The 20,076-nt window shown below is 48.2% G+C and overlaps 1 protein-coding gene across 1 annotated transcript in view; it reads right to left on the bottom strand.

The window, feature by feature from the left end:
- The window catches only part of JPH2 (junctophilin 2), an 80,844-nt gene that overhangs the window by 9,635 nt on the left and 51,133 nt on the right, over nucleotides 1-20,076 (bottom strand). The window lies entirely within an intron of this gene.

The following is a 20,076-nucleotide window of genomic DNA, read 5'->3' as shown; positions in this document are numbered from 1 at the left end:
AAGGATATCTAATTACAACATGTAATACGACATGAAAATATGTGAGATTTCTATTGGTGACAAAGTCACAGCTGCTACTACTACTATTATGGTTTATTGCCCATTTCCATAATTGAAGAGAAGGCTACATTTCAGTTGGAGTTAATAAAAATATAGATGTAGCTTTTCCCATTGTAGAGGGTACTTCTGGTGCCCTATGCAGATCCCTTCACTGGGCAAATGTGCCCACCCCCGGCTGATGTGGGTGTTGGCTGCTAATGGCTCCTTACTACCCCAGAGAACTGTAGCCCATAGAAGCCACCTTGTTCCAGAAGTTAAAATGCTGCCCTGCCTACCCCTAAACCCAGGCAGCCCATACCAATGACTGGTACTGGTCAGCCTCCTCTTGCCTCAAGAGGAAGGAACTTCAGCTGCAGCAAGTACAATCCACGCTCCAGAGTCCCCCCTGGACTGGCTGAAGCAGGTCTCCAGCTGAGACCACATCTTTACTCAGCTCCTTCCCTACGCCATCCTGCGTGTCATTCTCCTCTCTCCTGAAAGCCTCCCTCAATAAATCACTTACACAAGAATCCCCACTTCAGGCTCCACTTCTGGCGAATCTAACCCTCACCATCCAAGTTCATGGACACCTGAAATCTATCCACAGACCCTCCCATGGACTCCAAGTTAAGAAATCTGAGCCTATAAAATGATTGTGTGGAGCAAAGCCCCTTCCCACAGCCCCACAGTTGCACGTGACAGGAGCAAATCTTAAACATTCATTGTGTTAAGTACCTGAGATTTGGGGGATGTCTGTTTCAGCTGTTAGCCTAGCTTAACTCACAGAAAAACCCACTAAAGTAATAACAGTCCAGTTTCTGAATGGGCCAGGCATGGTTCTAAAGGAGTTATGAAGATTATCTCATATGCTCATTCTAATGGCTTAGGAAGCTGATGCTGTTATTACTCTCCCTATTTTACAGTAAAGAAAATTGAAGCGCAAACAGGTTAAGCAATTTGCCCAAGGTCACAGAGTCCTGAAGTGCAGGAGCTGGGATTTTGAACCCAGGCAACGTAACTCTAGGGCAGTGATGTCCAATCTTTTGGCTTCCGTGGGCCACATGGGAAGAAGAAGAATTGTCATGGACCACACAGAAAATACACTAACGATAGCTGATAAGCTCAAAAAAAAAAAAAAAAAAAAAAAAAAAAAAAAAATCACACACGCAAAAAAATCCCATACCATTTTAAGAGAGTTTATGAATTCATGTTGGGCAGCACTGAAAGCCGTCCTGGGCTGCATACAGCCCACGGGTTAGACAAGCTTGCTCTATACCAGCAGCTGAGCATGTGCCAGAGCCTCTGCCAGGAGCTAAGCATGGCCAGGAACTGAGGACAGAGACTCTGTGGACCAGAAAGGCCACTGTCAGATGAGGGAGCTGGCTAGTAAAAGACACAAAAACTATTTAATAAAATGCAATTAAATAAAAAGTACCGAATTATAACTGTGAAATATGCCGCGAAGGAGGAATAGAGAATACAATGAAAATGCAGGACAGAAAGACTTAATGTTGATGGGTGGTGGAGGTGGGCTGGTCAGGAAAGGATTCCTTGAGGAAGTTGACATTTGAGTTGAGACTTGAAGAAACACATACATTAGGCCCATAAGAGGTGGGTGGGTCAATGAACCAGGTAGACAGAAGGGCACGTGCAAGGACTCTGACACTGAGGAAGAGCTTGATGCCTTCGATGAGTTTCAAAGCCAAGTCAGAGTGTCCACTCTCTACAGATGAGTTAATTCCTTGGGGAATTGATGTGTGTGTGTCTTTATCTCAGTCTCCAGCAGAGAACTGGGTGCACAATAAGGAGGATAAATTCCCTTAAGCTTCTACTATGCACCAGGCCTTTTATCCCTTACAAACCTCAAAACTGTGAGTAGTGAGGTAGTGTTTACCTGTCCCTATTTCACAGGTGGGGAAACAGGTTCAGAAAGGTGTCTTGCTCAAGGAAACAAAATACAGTTAACATTTACAAAGCACTTAATACATGCCAAGGGCTTTACAGAAATTAACGTATTTAACCCCCCAATAACTCTACAGGGTAGATGTTATTCCCATCATCCCTCTCTACAGAGGAGACATCCAAGGCACAGGAGGGTTCGAAAGAACCCAGGCCAGCGCGGTGGCTCGTGCCTGTAATCCCAGCACTTTGGGAGGCTGAGGCAGGAAGATCACTTGAGCTCAGGAGTTCAAGACCAGCCTAAGCAACATAGCAAGACCCTGTCTCTACTAAAAATTAAAAAAAAAAAAAAAAAATAGCCAGGTGTGGCGGCGCACGCCTGTAGTCCCAGCTACTCAGGAGGCTGAGGTGTCGGGGATTGCTTGAACCTAGGGGACCAAGGCTGCAGTGAGCTATTATCGCCCCATTGCACTCCAGCCTGGGCAAACTGAGCAAGACCGCGTCTCAAAAAGAAAAAAAGAATCCACCCAAACTTATTACACAGCTAGTAAGTACCAGAGTAAGGATTCAAATCAAAGCATTCTGGGATCTAGAGTCTGCATCCTAACCACAGGTTCAATTTCCACTCAATAGCAAGCAGCAGAGTAAGATTCCAAACCTGGAGCTATCTGATTTCCAAGCCCCTGCCTCTCCACTATGCCATATTGCCACAGTAATGTTTACTGAATGAATGAATACATGGCTGAAGGCACACATGCAGGCGTGCACATATGTAGGGGCAAGGAGGCAGCCTAGGGAAGAGTTAAGAGCACATAGTTTTGGAATTAGAAGCCCTGGATTCCAATTTGGGCTCTGCCAAGGCCAGGGACAGAATGAGCTGACCAAGGCACTCACCTCAGGGGCAAAATTTACGGGGTTGCCAAAAAAACTCAGGGATCAAGAGGAATCACATTTTAATGCAATATTTTAAAAGTCAAAATTAATGCAAAAATAAATCCTTGATGAACAACCTATGAAGAAAATTTTAAATAAAGCCTGGATTGGACCCTGCACTTAGATCCCTCACTTACTCACTCACCTCACCCCACTGGGACTCTAGGACCTTGGATGCATGCATAGCTTTACCTCTCTGTGCCTCAGTTTCTTCATCTGTAAAGTGGAGATAGTAATTCTCCCCTCCTGAACTTGCTGTGAAAACTAAGTGAGAGACAACACGTAAAAGTGTTTAGCCTTGAGGATGATGATGACGACGATGATGATGGGGTATTGGTGGCGGTGGTGAAAGAGGAGGAGGAGAATGACATTTGTACATCAAAACTGAGTGTGCTACATGCATATCCCCAGGCTTATTTTTGCCTACATGTGAGTATGTGTGAGACAAAGTTCTAAACTTTTTAGAGCCACTTCTCTGGGAACCTGAAACCCCAGGAGGAAGGAGGAGGGAAAGGGCTGGATAAGCCTTCAAAATGAGAAAATGCCCCTTTTGTTGGTCATGTGAGCGGAAGGATGCCCACTTTCTGGTGCCTTTGGAAGCTGTGCCGAGGACTCCTCAGGCAGGAAACGCAGCCTCTCCCCACAGCCCTGGAAGATCCTGGAGGAACAACTGTGTACAGCCAGAACAGGGGCGGCCACACAGCCCAGGGCAATGAGGGCTGCTGTGCTGGAAGGAAGCACACCCTGTCCATCTCCAACCGCCTGGCCCGCTGCATCCTATCAGCGCTTCTCCCCCGTCCCATGCTCCCAGTCTCTGATCCCAGCCTTCAGGCCAGGAATCCCGGCGTTCTTCAGCACCCTCCCTTCCCACCTCCTTCCACATCCACAGCCCATCAGTCACCAACGCCGGTCTCTCCGGCTCCCTTTTTAACTCTTGAACCCTCTGCCACTCCTCCTGCACCCCCTCCCGTGTGTCTCCCCTGCCTGCCGGCTCGCTCCTACAGCTGCTCCTGCACACAGCAGCTCAGCGAGCCTGCTTAAGCACGCACCCGTGGCCTCACCCCTTGCTTCAAATCTTTGCAAGTCCTCCTACTGTGCTCACAATAAAACCCTAGCTACTGAGTATGGCCTTCAAGGCTCTCCAGACCCTTGCCCGAGGCAGTGTAGATGGGGTATACCAGCAGCTCACAGGGTGAAGGGTGGGCAGAATCACTATGGCTGGGAGGCTATTGCTTCTAGGCCAGGGCCTCTCGTAATGCAGTCTGTGACCCCCACGCAATATCCTCATCACCCGGAAGCTCAGAAATACAAATTCGCAGGCTCTGCCCAGACCGACTCATCGGAATTTGAAGGGAACGAGCCTAGGAATCTGTGTTTTATACTCCAGATCCTGACTAAAGTTTGAGAAGCACATGTTCTGCAGAGAGAAAAGCTAGCTCCATCTTGAAGCTGTTCCCAGCCTTCTCCACCCGCTATGGGAGCCCTGGATGTTTTCCTTTCAGCACCAAGGTCCCTCCCTGAATCAGGGCCCTGCTGGGGAAATGCAGGAAGCATTTCCTGACCACTCACCATCTCTGGATCCATGCCTCTGGGTGAGGGTCTGGAGGACGGCTCTGACCCTGCTTGGGGGAAGGGAGCAGCCACTGGGGCTGGGGGAGGAACAGGGAGACTCTTCTTGATTTCATTCGGATGAACTTTCGTCAGCAGGGTTAAAAATAAGGCTGGTGTATCTGGGATAGGAGCAGGGCTATCACCCAATAGAGCCACTTCGAGAAGCTCCCGCCCCACCCTGGCCTCCTTTCCCCATCTCTCCTCCCAGGCCCCTAACTGCCTGGCTGTTTCCCAATTGTCTCCACCAGGCATTGGTGGCCTCATGCGGCCAAAGGAGGACACTCACCAGACTTGCCCCGACTCTAGGCCTTTGCTTAGGCTGTTCCCCCACCTGGAAGGCTCTCTCCCTCCTGCTGTGATCCTGGCCTTAAAGAGTCAGTTTAAGACCCACCTCTATGTATTGGTTAATTCATTTAGTACAACTTTATGGAGTGCCTACTATGTGCTAGGCACTTTTCTGGGCACTGAAGACACAGAGGCAAACTGAACATCCAAAAATCCCTTGTATTGTCAGGCATAGTGGCCCACGCCTGTAATCCCAACACTTTGGGAGGCTGAGGCAGGAGGATCACTTGAGGCCAGAAGTTTCAGACCAGCCTGGGCAACACAGCAAGACCCCAACTCTATCTTAAACAAAAATAGGAGAAAAGAAAGAAAGGAAACAAAAATCCCTTGCAGAGGTTACATTCCAGGGCATGGGTCAGCAGATGACAGTGGTAGGCTAAACCCAGCCTGCTGCCAGCTTTTGTACCACCCATGAACTAAGAATGGTTTTTATATATTTGAACGGTTAGAAAAAAAAACACAAAAGTAAGGGCCAGGCATGGTGGCTCATGCATGTAATCCCAGCACTATGGGAGGCTGAGGCAGGTGGATCACTTGAGGCCAGGAGATCGAGACCAGCCTGGCCAACATGGTGAAATGCTGTCTCTACAAAAAAATACAAAAATCAGCTGGGTACAGTGGTGCGCACCTGTAGTCCCAGCTACTTAGGAGGCTGAGGCAGAGAATCACTTGAATCTGGGAGGCAGAGGTTGCAGTGAGCCAAGATTGCACCACTCTACTCCAACTCCAGCCTCGGTGACAGAGTGAGACTCTGGCTCAAAAAAAAAAAAAAAAAGTAATATTTTGTGACACATGAAAATTACAGGAAATCCAGATATCCATGTCCCTATAAACAAAATTTTGTTGAAACACAGCTATGCTCATTCATGTTGTCTAGAGTTAAGTAGTTGCCATAGAGACCATATGACCTACAAACACCAAAATATTTACCATCTAGTCCTTTACAAAAGTCTGCCGACCGCTGTACTCAATGTATTCACTCAATGAATGTCTCCTCTACTATTATGATGAATAATATTAATCTTGGTTATTTATTGAGCACTCTGTGACCAGCCTTAATGCCATGGCCTCCTGTGTAAACACATATGGCCTCACAGAGCTGGAGGCACGTTCTCAAGGTCACACACTACAAAGTGAACCTGCCCAGGCTCTTCCCCATGACACCGAGCTGCTGCCTTCCTGCTACCACCTCTGGGGCAGGTCCATCATCTGCTGGGACCGAGGATGGGAATGAATAGGACCCAGCAGACACCTGCGGAGTTCGCAGCCTAATGCAGCCCTGCCAGGTCAATCAGGCAACATTTCTGGAAGTCCATGGATGAGCAGGCGCTCAGAGCAAAGTCTGTAAACCACATGGTGGAGTGGCAAAGAGGGGGTAACTCCGGCCAGGTTGCCAGGGTGCACACCCTGGCTCTGCTCATCACCTCGAGCCCAGTCTCCTCATGTGTAAAATGAGACTAATGAGGGCATGTGTCTCCAAGGAATGGTGTAAGGAGTAAATTAGTTACAGTCATGTGGCTCAGAACACAGGAAGTGCTACCTAAGGGCTTGTTACATAAAATGAGAGGTGAAGTTTTACCCTGGGCAACACAGTGAGACCCCGTCTCTACAAAAAAATAAAATAAAAACATTAGCCAGGCATAGTGGCTAATGGTCCCCACTACTTGGAAGCCTGAGGTGGGAGGATCGCTTGAGCCCGGGAGGTCAAGGCTGCAGTGAGTTATGATTACGCCACTGCACGCCAGCCTGGGTGACAAAGCAAGATCCTATCTCGGAAAGGAAAGGAAAAGAAAGGAAAGGGGAGGGGAGGGGAGGGGAGGGAAGGGGAGGAGAGGGGAGGGGAGAGGAGGGAAAGAAAAGGCACAGTGTTTTGAAGGGGACTGAAAGAAAAATCCTGAATGTCCTAAATACCACTGAATTGTTCACTTTAGTATAATAATAATAATTTTAAAACCCTGCAGCCCAGGAATCCCATGGTAGGTTTGGATGATGGGGCAGATAATCTGGGTCCCTGGCTCAGGCCACTGCCAGCCTCTCTGGAGGCTGCTGAGGTGGTTACAGGGAAAGTGCTGCCCAGCATCTTCCTGAGGTGGGGATGCTTCCGACGTCACTGACCTACCCTCTCCCCAAATAGCCCCTCATCCCCAGTTCTGGCTGGTCATGGCCATTTCCCCCAGAACAACCATGGTCAGGCTAATCTAGAGGAAGGACCACAGCTGGGTGTCCAGCCACTGGCCCAGAGAGCTCCCTAGGAGAAAGCCCCCTCCGTCCCCAAGGATGCAGGTGCAGTCAGGGAACGCTGACCCATGGGACCTTCCTCTCTCCACCCAGGACTCCATTCATTCTCATTCGGCAAATGTGTGCTGAGCCCCTGCTATCTAGAGCCCAGAACTGGGTGCTAGAGACATGGACAGTGGTCAGTGAGGCAGGCAGTGCCCTACTGGGAAGCCCCTCACAAGAGGGGTTAAGGGCACAAACCCAAGTCCAATTCATAGCACCATCATCTAGATATCTGACCTTTCCTCTCTGACCTCAGTTCCTTCAACTCAGAAATGGGGACAAGAATACTAATCTCACAAAATTACCGGGAGTCTGAAATGAGAGAGCACAAACATGCTTAGCATAAACTGAGCATGTAACAAATATTAGCTATCATTATTGTTTTTGTTACTATTATAACAATGCTTACCAGCATTCACTTCCAAAATTCTATCATTTGCCAACAAATGGATGTGTCATCTAAACATCATTTCAGGGTTCACCCACATTGTAGTATGCATTCCTTTTTATTGCCAACCAATATTCCATTGCGTGGATAAACCGTATTTTGTTTACCAGTTCAATAGTTGATGGACATTAGGGTTGTTTCCACTTTTTGGTTATTTTGAATAATGCTGCTATGGAAATCTATGTATAGGTTTTTGGGTGGACATGTTTTCATTCCTCTTGAGTATATACCTAGGAGCAGAATTGCTGGGTCCTGTGGTAACTCTATGTTTAACCTTTTGAGGATCTGCCGAACTGGTCTTGAGATGGCTGTACCATATTATGTTCCATTGGTAACACATGAGAATTCCAGTTTCTCCACATCCTCCCTAATTCTTGATATCATCCTTCTTCTTTTCTTTTTTTTTTTTTTTTTTTTTTTTTTGGAAACAGAGCCTCGCTCTGTTGCCCAGGCTGGAGTGCAGTGGCACAATCTCGGCTCACTGCAACCTCTGCCTCCTGGGTTCAAATGATTCTCCTGCCTCAGCCTCCCGAGTACCTGGGATTACAGGCACCGGCCACCGTGCCCGGCTGATTTTTTGTATTTTTAGCAGAGACAGGGTTTCATCATGTTAGCCAGGATGGTCTCATCTCCTGACCTCGTGATCCACCCACCTTGGCCTCCCAAAGTGCTGGGATTACAGGCGTGAGCCACCGTGCCCGGCCCATCCTTCATTTTGATTGTTGCCATGCTAGAGGTTTGGGAGGTGCCATCTCGTGGTTTTGATTTGCATTTTCCTGATGGCTAATGAGGCTGAGCATCTATGTGCTTCATGGCTGCTTGTATGTCTTCTTAGGATAAATGTCTATTCAGATTCTTTGCCAGATTTTAATTGGATTTTTTTCCTTTTTATTATTGAGTTGTAAAATTTCTTTGGATATTCTTATGCAAGTCACTTACCATATATATGATTTGCAAATATTTTTCCCATTCTCTGGGCTCTTTTCATTTTTTTCCTTTGAAGTACAAAAGTTATTTTATTTTAATGAAGTCCAATTTAGCTATCTTTTGTGACTTGTGCTTTGGGTGTCATAGCTAAGAAGGTTTTGCCTAACCCAAGGTCGTAACAATTTACTCTCATATTTTCATCTAAGAATTTTATGGTTTTAGTTCTTACACTTAGTTCTATGAACACTGTTTCTAATAAGAAAAAATGGGAAATAACCTAAGGGCTCATCCCACCCTATGAGGTAGATACTACCACCACTTTACAGAAGAGGAAACTGAGGCACAGGGAGGTTAGGTCATTTGCTCATTCTTGTTATAATCAAAGTAATAATGAAGGCAGTGTAGTCCCAGCTACTCGGGAGGCTGAGGCAGGAGAATGGCGTAAACCTGGGAGGCGGAGCTTGCAGTGAGCTGAGATCCGGCCACTGCACTCTAGCCTGGGCGACAGAGCGAGACTGTCTAAAAAAAAATACAAAAATAAAAAAATAATAAAAAAATAATAATAATGAAGGCAGACATGGCCCCTGCTCTTGAAGGATGTAGAGTCTGCTAAGAGAGATAAGACCAAGTAAAAAGTCTTGAGTACAGAACAAGACTATGGGGCAGGAGAAAGCCCACGGGGTGGGTGACATGTTCATAATTTGTATTTTATTATTTCTATATTATAAATATAATATATACTGTATATACTATAAAAATAAAATGGCTTCCTAAAAGAAAATTTTGGAAAATGAGCATTTTTTAAAATAAAAAATTGCTATTAACATTTTCATCTTTTTCTCTTTCAAATGTTTTTTTGAAGAGACAGAGTCTCTCTCTGTTGCCCAGGCTTGGGTGCAGTGGTGCAATCACAGCTCACTGCAACCTTGAACTCCTGGGCTCAAGTGATCCTCCCACCTCAGCCTCCCAAGTAGCCCAGATTACAGGGGCACATCACTGTATTCGGTTAACATGGTGGTATATTCCAAGTTGGTCAGGAACACAGCTGCATGACTGTGGGCGACTTATTGAAATTCTCTGTGCTTTGATTTTTCCATCTGTAAAATGAGGTTATGAAGAGCCCCTATCTCACAGGCTTGTGGGGATTAGAGAGATAACTGACTGGCAGAAAGCGCTGGGAACAGGGCCTGGCACACAGCAAGCTCGATGCAGATTTGTTCTAGTTGAGGTGAGGAGTAAGGGTAGTGTTGGGGATTCTGAGGTTGGGGGGCTGTGATAGCCCTCAGGTCCTATGTAGAACCTCTCCATCTTGGAAGCTCCACTGAAATCGCCCAGCCTCCAGCTGGAGCGAAGCCTCCTCCGGTGAGGAAGTGGGTGTGTGAGCTCTCAGCCTAGAAGACCGGGCAAAGTAATAAGAGTTGCTGCTTACTGGCCTTGCGTGGCAGCTCACGCCTGTAATCCCAGCACTTTGAGAGGCAGAGGCAGGTGGATCACTTGAGGTCCAGAGTTTGAGACCAGCCCGGCCAACATGGTGAAACCTCGTCTCTACTAAAAATATAAAAATTAGCTGGGCGCAGTAGTGCACATCTGTAATCCCAGCTACTCAAGAAGCTGAGACAGGAGAATTGCTTGAATCCAGGATGCAGAGGTTGCAGTGAGCCAAGATTTCGCCACTGGGCGACAGAGCCAGGCTGTCTCAAAAAAAAAAAAAAAAAGAGGTGCTGCTTACTGAGAGCTAACTATGCACCAGACACTCAGCCAAAGGTATCAGCTGAATAATGGCCCCAAAGATATTTTGTCCTACTGTCTGGAACCTGTGGACGTTACCTTCTATGGCAAAGAGGGCTTTGCAGGTGTGATTAAATTAAGATCTTGAGATTGAGAGATCATCCTGGATTAGACAGGAAGGCCCTAAATGTAACCGCAGGCGTCCTTATAAGAGGGAGATTTAATAACAGAAGAGGAGAAACCGATGTGATGATGGGAGCAGAGATGGGAGTGATGTGTTTTGAAGACAGGAAGGTGTCATAGCTCAGGAACGCAGGGGGCCACTCGGGGTTGAAAAGGCAAGCGCAGAGATCCTCCCCTTTGAGCCTCCAGAAGGAAATCTGACTTTAGACTTTCGACCTCCAGAACTGTCAAAAAATATATCTGTATTGTTTTAAGCCACCGAGTTTGTAGTAATGTTACTGCAGCAACAAAAGACAACAAAACGACCTGTGAGATCTCATGTCGTCCTCAAAATGATGCACTTCACGGCGGAAGAAACGCAGGCTCAGAAAATCATTTGCCCGTGGCTCATAGCTAGTAAGTCCAGAGCTGGCTCGAGCCCAAACCCAGGTCTCCCTGGCACCAAAGCCTTTGCTGACCCCTGCATCTGCCACATGGCTTCAGCTCATGCCCACTTTCCACAGGGCCCAGCAGCTGTGGTTGCCTCAGCCCAGCCTCATCCCCTAGGGATATCAAGGAGGCCCTTGAGTTTTACGTTCCTGATATTCCTGCTGCCTGTCTGAGAGGGCCTGGGGCTGGGTTACCAGCATGTTCCCCACATCCTTCACATCTGCAAAAAAGTCTAGTTCTCTGGGGCCTGGCATCGCCTGGCTGACTCTGCAGGACGGAGGTCTGACTGCATTTTGGCAACCAATGAAATGACAGGGAGGGAACCTCGCACCTTGCTCCTCCCTCACCAACCAACAGAGTATTGGACCCTGCAGTTTAACCTGGATCTAGCTGCCAGCAAAGAGGCTTTCACTGCCTGAGTTGACAGAGCACTTCGAAACCACACAGGGAAACTTCATTTTCAAAAAATCTATGCCTGATTTTAAAATTTTACAAACTCCAAAAACCATCATGTTAAAGCAACAACGCGCTGAAGTTACTTCGCTAACACAATAGTTATTTTAGCTTTTGAGACTTCCTTGTCTGTTCAGGTGTGAACCTATTATTTTTTCCTTTTTTTGGGGGGGCCCCTCCATTTATAACACAATGTACACACCTATTTTTTTATCAGGGCTGTGAACACAGTAAAGATTCCATTTTTGAGGCATGGTGGTTAATGGCATGGACTCTGAAGTCACGCTGTGTGGGAGTGAATCCCTGATTTACTAGCTTTCACCTAGACAAGTCACTTAGTCCCTCTGTGCATTGGTTTTCTCTTCTTAAAAGTAAGAGACGCCAGGCAGATTTCTCAGATGGCTCCTATATTCCCATCCTAGTGTAATCCCTTCCCCTTGAGTGTGGGCTGGACCTAGAGACATGCATCTAAAGAACAGAATATGCAAAAGTCATGGGATGTCACTTCCATGATTTGTTTAGACTGTGACTTCTCTCTTGCCACCAGAGTCTCTTGCTGGCTTTGCTGAAGCAAGCTGCCATATTGGAGAGGAATTGAGCCCCTCGGTCTAATAGGCTGCAAGAAACTGGATCCTAACAATAACCACGTGTTTGAGAAATGGATCTTTCCCTGGTGGAGCTTTCAGATGAGACCACAGCCCTGGTCAATACCTGGACTGCAGCCTGAGAGAGACCCTGAGCCAGAGGACTCAGTCACCATGCCCTGACACCTGACCTGCAGATTAGACAACAAATGTGTGTTGTTTTAAGTTGCTCTGTGTGGGGATAATTTGTTATGCAGTGATGGGTAACTAACACAGTGGGGATAATAATAGTGCCTACATCATAGGGTAATGAAAATTAAATGAGTTAATGGCCACAAAGGGCTCAGAACAGTGCCTTGCACTCTTCTTAAGCACTATACAATTGTTAGCTGTTCCTGCCATACTTTTATAATTTACTCACTTAAGTAATTTTCCATGTTTCCATATACTGATATTTATCATTTAATTGTTCAACCATTTTTTTTTCTTTAAAAATCTATCATCTACATATTTTTGTGCTAGTGATTCCCCTTCTGGGAATGTGACCAACAGATATACTCAAGTTGTACAAAATGACACATTTTGTACAAGTCCCAAATGACTTCTGGAAACTTTTGTCCCCATAACCATCATTCACTTCTTTATCTGGTGAACTCCTACTCATCCTTCAGGACCCTTCCCTAGGAAAGCTTACCCTAACTGCCAGCTGTCTGCTCTTACCATCTCTTGCACTTAGCTGCCAAGTGACTTTGCCTTTCTCTGATTAGTCCGTGAGCTCCACGGTATTTATTGTAACACTGTAACAGCAAAAGATTGGAAACAAAGCCAAGTCCAGCAGTACTAAATTACGGCATAGACATTTGAAGGAGTATTATGTAGCCAATCCTAGGAATAAGATTGATTTCTATGTATGACAAAGAGTGAATTCCAAGATATGTTAAGTCAGGTAGCAAGGTGTAAAATAATTTCTATTGTACGTAACATTTGTGTAAACAGACAAGCTGTTTGCTCTTCTATATAGAGAATAATTATGGAAAGATAGGTAAGAAACTTATAATACAAGTTGCCCCACTGGGACTGAGGTGGAAGGGAGGAAGACAGACAGACAGACAGACAGACAGACAGACACACACACACACACACACACACACACACACACAGACATTTGGGCTGGTTATTTTCCTTTTGCCCCATCTCCTCCCCTTGCCCCACCCCCATCCATTCCCCACCTAGCTGTGTGCCCAGGGAGATCATCTCTACAGCCTGCATCACCAGCACCTTTGCTCACTAGTTTCCAGTGTGCCCAGTCAATTGGCAGCCCCAGTAAGAGGCTGGAGAGGGGTGGGTGTCTATTCCACTTCTCCCTCTTCCTGCCTGGCTCCCTCCTCCACAGCTGCAGCTCTCACTGGCCCCCACCGCCCCCTCCACAGCTGCAGCTCTCACCCACACCCACTGCCCCCCTCCACAGCTGCAGCTCTCACCCGCCCCCACCACTCCCTCAACAGCTGCAGCTCTCACCCGCCCCCACCACCCTCTCCACAACTGCAGCTCTCACCCACCCCCCACCGCCCCCCTCCACAGCTGCAGCTCTCACCCACCCCCACCACCCTCTCCACAGCTGCAGCTCTCACCCACCCCCACCGCCCATCTCCACAGCTGCAGCTCTCACCCACCCCCACCGCCCCCCTCCACCCAGCTCTCCACAGCCCTCACCCCCACCACCCCCTCTCCACAACTGCAGCTCTCACCCACCCCCCACCCCCCTCTCCACAGCTGCAGCTCTCACCCACCCCCCACCGCCCCCCCCCTCCACAGCTGCAGCTCTCACCCACCCCCACCACCCTCTCCACAGCTGCAGCTGCAGCCCATCTCCACAGCTGCAGCTCTCACCCCCCCCACCGCCCATCTCCACAGCTGCAGCTCTCACCCACCCCCACCGCCCCCCTCCATAGCTGCAGCTCTCTCCACCCCCACCACCCCCCTCCACAGCTGCAGCTCTCACCCACCCCCACCGCCCCCCCCACAGCTGCAGCTCTCACCCAGCCCCACTGCCCACCTCCACACCTGCAGCTCTCACCCATACCCACCGCCCCTCTCCACAGCTTCAGCTCTCACTGCCCCCCACCACTCCCCTCCACAGCTGCAGCTCTCACCCACCCCCACCGCCCCCCTCCACGCCTGCAGCTCTCACCCACCCTCACTGTCCCCCTCCACAGCTGCAGCTCTCACCCACCCTCACTGCCCCCCTCCACAGCTGCAGCTCTCACCCACCCCCACCACCCCCTCCACAGCTGCAGCTCTCTCCACCACCACCGCCCCCCTCCACAGCTGCAGCTCTCTCCACCCCCACCACCCCCCTCCACAGCTGCAGCTCTCTCCACCCCCACTGGCCCCATTCCTGCTCCAGGCATCACACCATTTCCTTCTCCCCCTCCCCTTGCCCCTTCAGGCCTGGGGTATAGCGGCTCTCGTGGCTGCTGGTCCTGGATGCCTTAACACACCTTGTTAATTTTTCTGCCCACATCTCTGCAAACAGCACCTTCATTAAACTCTCCCCAGTTAAACACCTGCAATAGACCCTGTCTTGCCAGGACGCAGACTAATACGACCCTTCTGGATACTCTGAATGTGCATAAATTATACTCACTCCAAAATAAATAAATACATATTTTTAAAATCTCACATCTATTGGTACTAGAACTTTTAGAAGTGTGGTTTCATTTTTTCCTTACAACAATCCTAGGGGGCAAGTATTATGATGTCCACTGAATAGGGAAACTAGGCCTCCTTTGGGGGCAGCCACACAGCTGGGAGGCTCTGGGTTGGGATGGAACGGCAGTCTACCTGATTCCAAAGGCTGTGCTAAGCCTCATCACTAGCACCCTTGCTCACTGGCTTCCAGTGTGCCCAGCCGACTGGGGCCGCAGCAAGAGGCCAGAGAGGGCTGGGTGTCGATTCCCCTTCTATCTCGGCAGGACGGCCCTAGGGGAGATTCCAGTCTAATCTCCTGCCTATCAAGCAAGAAGAAGAGGGAACGGCCTGGGTTAAAACCCAAGTTTCCCAGGCTGGTCCTGTTCCATCTGATGCTCTCTAATGCCTTCTTAGAGCTGGAAGGCACGACTGAGATGTAGGCAGGGGGTGATAGAAATAAATACATATTTATATATTAAAAACCACCTGCTGTGCCAGGGGGCTAACCATTTAGCTGCTGGGTGCTGGGAAAGACCAAGTGGACAGAATACTAACAAGCGTAGGGGGGATGCCTGGAGGCTGCTAGTTACAAACCAGTATAGACTATTTCAATATTTAACAAGTGGCATGACCGTACCTACTGGGGTGCCCAGCTAGATACTAACCCTGGATGTAATGTTCCTTCTTATGTTTCGTCTGGTCCAGAAACCTTCCCAGAGGCCACCCCCAGGAAATCTGGTCTTAAATCTCTGCTTAAAACCCCACAGTGCCTTTCCTAGTGCCTGAAGGATGACATGGAAATGCTTTCATATGACTTCATGACTTAGCTCCTGCCAATGTCTCTGGTCTGACTCCAAACTCAGCCTTCTAGTCAGACAGAAAATTCCAGTTCCTCAAATGTGCCCTGTCTATTGTTTCTGTGGCTGGGGTGAAAAACTCCTACTCATCCTTCAGGACCCTTCCGCAGGATAGCTCACCCTGACTGCCAGCTCTCTACTCTACTGTCTCCCGCCGGACCCTTCCCCAGCCCTGAGCCAGCTCTCTACTTACTGTCTTCCCCAAGATGCTTATTAGTCTGTGCACTTCCCTGCCAGTCCCTTTGTCAAGAGGCCCAGAAGAGGCAGAAGCGTCAATGCTGTGTGCCTGTCACCAGACAGAGGCAGAGGCTGGCACAGAGCAGGATTATTTATCTGAAAATATTTAGGCTCACCAGGAATGTGCTGGATAAACGTTTTGTTATATGAATCACATATACTTGACTGTGAGACTCACAGAGCTGGACGGACCCTCAGAAATCATCTCATCTCTTTTAAGACCGACACAGTAACAAGAAGGGGAAACTGAGGCCCAGAGAAGTCTCTGTGATCAGTTTTAATTTCCAATCACTGAAAGTTACTCTGTTATAGATATACTGGAAGGGTCACGTACTACATGACAGGCCCCATTGTAAGTGCTTGTACATATCATGTCACTTTACCTGAACAGCAGCCTTATGAGAGAAACACTATTATTATCCCCCTCAGTGTACACCTGAGAAAACCGGGACTCTGAGCATTTCAATAACTTGCCCAAGACAACTTGCACACAGACAGCAAGGGATGGAAAGTGAGTCTGGGTCCACAGGAGGTGCTCATGGAAGCCTTGGGCAATTGTGCTGACACAAAAATGTGATCATGTACCATGGATGAACAGAGGGTAAAACCAACCCCAGACCCCTTCCAGCCTCTTGCCTGGGGAACCTGGAGGCTTCAGATGGCCTAGGAGTGGAGAACATTTCTCCTCAGGAAACACAGGCAGGATGAAGGTCCTGCCACCCTCTCCACAGGGCCATGACTGTCACTGTGCTCCTGGAAGGGGACGAAGTCTGCTGGAAAAATGGCCTCCCCATTTGCCTACTCTGCTCCTGGGGTGCAACCCAGCAACAGGATGCTGAATCCCCTGGGACTCATTGCCATCATCATCATCATCATCATCATCATCATCATCGTCATCATCATCACCATTATGAATAGGCAATACTTGCTGCACACCTACTAGGTGCCCGGCACTTGCATATATTTTCTGTTAATTCTCACAATATTTCTTAAAGCAGATTTCACTATCCCCACTTTGCAGATGAGAAGGTTATGTAACCCGTCCAATCCACAGAGCCAGGAAAGAGGAAAGCCAGGAATTCTATTGTGGCTTAACACCAAAACAAGAAGATGGAAGCACTAGTTACGACTGCAGTCAGACAACCTGGTTCAAACCCCAGCTCCCTCACTTCCAACTTGCGTGATCTTTGCCAGGTCATGGAACCTCTCCCAGTCTCAGTTTCCCCATCTGTAAAATGGGTTACTAATAGCACTTAGCTATACTAGTAGCTACTTCTTGTAAGGATTGCGTAAATTGTGGCATGTGAAGGGTATATTCATTCAGTTGTGACAAGTATTTACTAAGCACCTAACACTCTTTCCTGCCAGAACCCAGACTCATCCAACCCTTTTGGATATTCTGAATGTGCATATAGTATACAGTATATATGTACATTATGTGTACCAGAACCTGGGCTAATCTTGGGGTACCGTTGTGAACAGGAGAGACTCGCCTTCTGGAGCTTACAGACCAGCTCAGCATTGCGCCCAGCACATAGTAGGCATCCCATGAATGTTAGCTGCTATTTTTTGTTATTATTACTTAGCAGGTTTTCCTCCCAAAGGTTGGGCTCCCACCCTGGGGCTCGCCTGCCCAGGAGCCTGCTGACTTAGCTCTTGGTGTGCTCTGCCCCTGCCCCGCCCCACCCCACCCGGGAGCTGGCCTGCAATGGCATCTTACAAGGCCCCAGTCAGCAGACATCTCCTGCCTAAATAAGGACAAGGCGCCCAGGAGAGCTTTCTGTGAGCCGGAGGAATGTGACAGCTGAGTCCTCCCAGCCCAGCAGCCTCCCCCGCCTCCGGCCCCTCCCCAGGTGGGGCTCAGCTGGGGCATTCCAGCTTTTCCCAGAGCAGCCCCCAGTGTCACTGACACCCACTGGCACCCCACCCCAGGCTGCTCTAAAAACTGATAAAGGAGCTCTGGGAAGGAATTCCAGGCAGCTCCATTTGCTCCTGGGGGCTGGCGACCCTGCTGTCACAGGGACAGGGGAGGAAGAAGCCACCAGGAGGGGCCGAACCCAGCCTTCCTCTGGACAACTGCATCTCTTTGTTCAAAACGCACTTCCAGAGATCGGATTTGGCCCCAGGCACCGTGCCCTGCCAAGTACTGGAGGTCCAGAGGAGATTCCAATCCCGTTGCCTTACCCCATCATAGCAGTCACAACTGGGCTAAGTTTTTGAATCCTGCCCTTTCAAAGACTGGATTTTGAACAAGCCCTTTCAAAGACTGGTTTTCCTTCTCTCTGAGACTGGGAAGAGGGAGAGGAGAAATCTGTCTTTTCAGGCCAGTGTCTCTAAAGGATGGGATGCTTTCTACTGGCAGGACCAAGAATGAGAAGAGGTACCAGACCGTTCATTAAGTAACATTGTAGAAAGTGTATCTGTAAAAAGAGAAAAAGTTAAAAAAAAATTTTTTTTTTTTTTTGAGACGGAGTGTCGCTCTCTCGCCCAGGCTGGAGTGCAGTGGCCTGATCTCAGCTCACTACAACCTCTGCCTCCCGGGTTCAAGCAATTTTCCTGCCTCAGCCTCCTGAGCAGCTGGGATTACAGGTGCCCGCCACCACGCCCCGCCAATTTTTGTATTTTTAGTAGAGATGGGGTTTCACCATGTTGGCCAGGCTGGTCTCAAACTCCTGACCTCAAGTGATCCACCTGCCTTGGCCTCCCAAAGTGTAATCCCAAAGTGCTGGGATTACAGGCGTGAGCCACCGCGCCTGGACTTTAATGCCTCTCTTACACGCTGTTTTTTAACTGAGAGCACAGCAGCAAGCAGCCTTGAGTCTGAGTTTGTTTGTTTTATCAGACAGAGTCTGGTTCTCTAGCCCAGGCTGGAGTGTTGTAGTGCGATCATGGCTCCCTGAAGCCTCAACTTCCTGGGCTCAAGCTATCTTCTTGCCTCAGTCTCCCGAACAGCACCTGGGACTACAGGTGAGCACCACCACACCCAGCTAACTTTTTAATTTTTTTGTAGAGATGGGGTCTCACTAGATTGCCCAGGCTGGTCTCAAAACTCCTGGCCTCAAGCAGTTCTCCTGCCTTGGCCCCCTCAAAGTGCTGGGATGATAGGCATGAGCCACTGCACCTGGCCGAGATTTTAATAAGCAACTGAGAGATTTAATGATATTTTGCTTCACTGTATTCTTTTTCTTCTTTTTCTTTTCTCTCTCTCTCTTTTTTTTTTTTTTTTTTTTGGCTAACGTTTTCTCATCTAACCCTAGATTTCTATTTATGGTAATGATCTACAGTTTATTTATAAGAGTAAATTTAGATTTTAAAAAGTTAAAATATTTTTTAAATAGTAAGGAGATCCAGACGGCATGCAGACACAGCGTGGCTCAGGAAGGTACGGCAGTGACTGGCATTTGGGAATCGCTGCCTTGCCCCAGCTGCCACACCACTGTGCCTTTCCCTTGCCTCGTCCTCCTGTCTGCTCTTCCATGCTGACCTCACTGGGCTGCCCTGGACTCCCTCTGAGCTAAAGTCATCTCCCAAAGGGCCCACAGTAACAATAGCTGCCCATGACTGGGATGTGGGAAAGGCCAAGCAAGGAAGTGAAACTGGGCCGGCTTTTTTTGCCCCCAAGGACAAGGCAAGGAGAATGGAGACCCACAGAGGGGCAGGGACTTGCCCAGGGTCATTCAGCAAGTCAGTGGCAGAGGCCTTCCCACCCTAAAACAATGTGGACAGGAAGATAAAATGGGACAACCACCACAGACAGCCTTTGATCCGGCAACTGCGAGTTGGGGGAATTTATTCTAGAGATACACCAACCCATGGGTGAAATACTGATCCAACACAGCAAATATCTGGAAACTACCCAAACATCCATGTTCAACAACGGGGACCTGATTCAATAAATTATGGCACAGCTACATAATGGAATTCTACACAAGCATTTAAAAACTGATTAAGTTCTATATTTGAAAAAACATGAATAGATCTCTAACATACACACGGCAAAGAGAAAAAAGCAAGATTCCAAACAGTATGTATATCCTATAGTATAATATGCTACTTTTTGTGTAAAAAAAGGGAAGAACAGGAATCCATGTATTTGCTTATATTAGGTTGAACGGTATGAAATCGCCATTTTATAGGTCCAACCTGGTCAAATATTAGCAATTTCATATTTTCCATCTTAATAGAAAGTAACTCTGGAAGGAAAGGAAAGAAAGTACAACTAAGAGTTGCCTATGGGGTGTGGAGGTGGCAGCAAGATGGGGACAGGGAAAGGAGATGGACTCTTTACAGTAACACTTTTCTAACTGTTGGGTTTTGAACCAAATGAAGGTATGTTTTTTTGTTTGTTTTTTTTTTTAATACGGAGCCTCGCTCTGTCGCCCAGGCTGGAGTGCAGTGGCATGATCTCGGCTCACTGCAACCTCTGCCTCCT

The sequence above is a fragment of the Macaca thibetana genome, chromosome 10 (assembly GCF_024542745.1).
Source record: "Macaca thibetana thibetana isolate TM-01 chromosome 10, ASM2454274v1, whole genome shotgun sequence".
Classification (NCBI taxonomy): Eukaryota; Metazoa; Chordata; class Mammalia; order Primates; family Cercopithecidae; genus Macaca; species Macaca thibetana.
Note: the sequence above shows the minus strand (reverse complement) of the source record. Positions and strands in the feature narration are given on the sequence as shown.